The sequence below is a fragment of the Antrostomus carolinensis genome, unplaced genomic scaffold (assembly GCF_000700745.2).
Source record: "Antrostomus carolinensis isolate BGI_N321 unplaced genomic scaffold, ASM70074v2 scaffold48673, whole genome shotgun sequence".
In the NCBI taxonomy this organism is placed as follows: domain Eukaryota; kingdom Metazoa; phylum Chordata; class Aves; order Caprimulgiformes; family Caprimulgidae; genus Antrostomus; species Antrostomus carolinensis.
This window is the reverse complement of record NW_010308211.1, coordinates 1-278: the sequence shown is the minus strand read 5'-3', so window position 1 is coordinate 278 and position 278 is coordinate 1.

Here is a 278-nt window from a genome sequence, read left to right as displayed (position 1 = left end):
TTCGCCCGCCCGGGGGGGCGCGGAACAGCCCCTACGCGGGGCGCGACTCCGCGCCCCGGTGGGGTTTCCTCGCCGCCTGGAAGCTGGGCTCAGGGAGTCCCGGCTCCTGCCACCCCCCAAAAGCAGCGCTGGCAGAAACGGCGCCAAAATAGAGCGATTCCTCCGCCGATTCTTCGCTGGAGGCAGCGCCTTTACCTTTTCGTGCGTGTATATGGATTTTTAGAACAACGTTACATTTAAACCTGCTTTCAGCCAGGCTGACGTGTAGGAGGACTGGA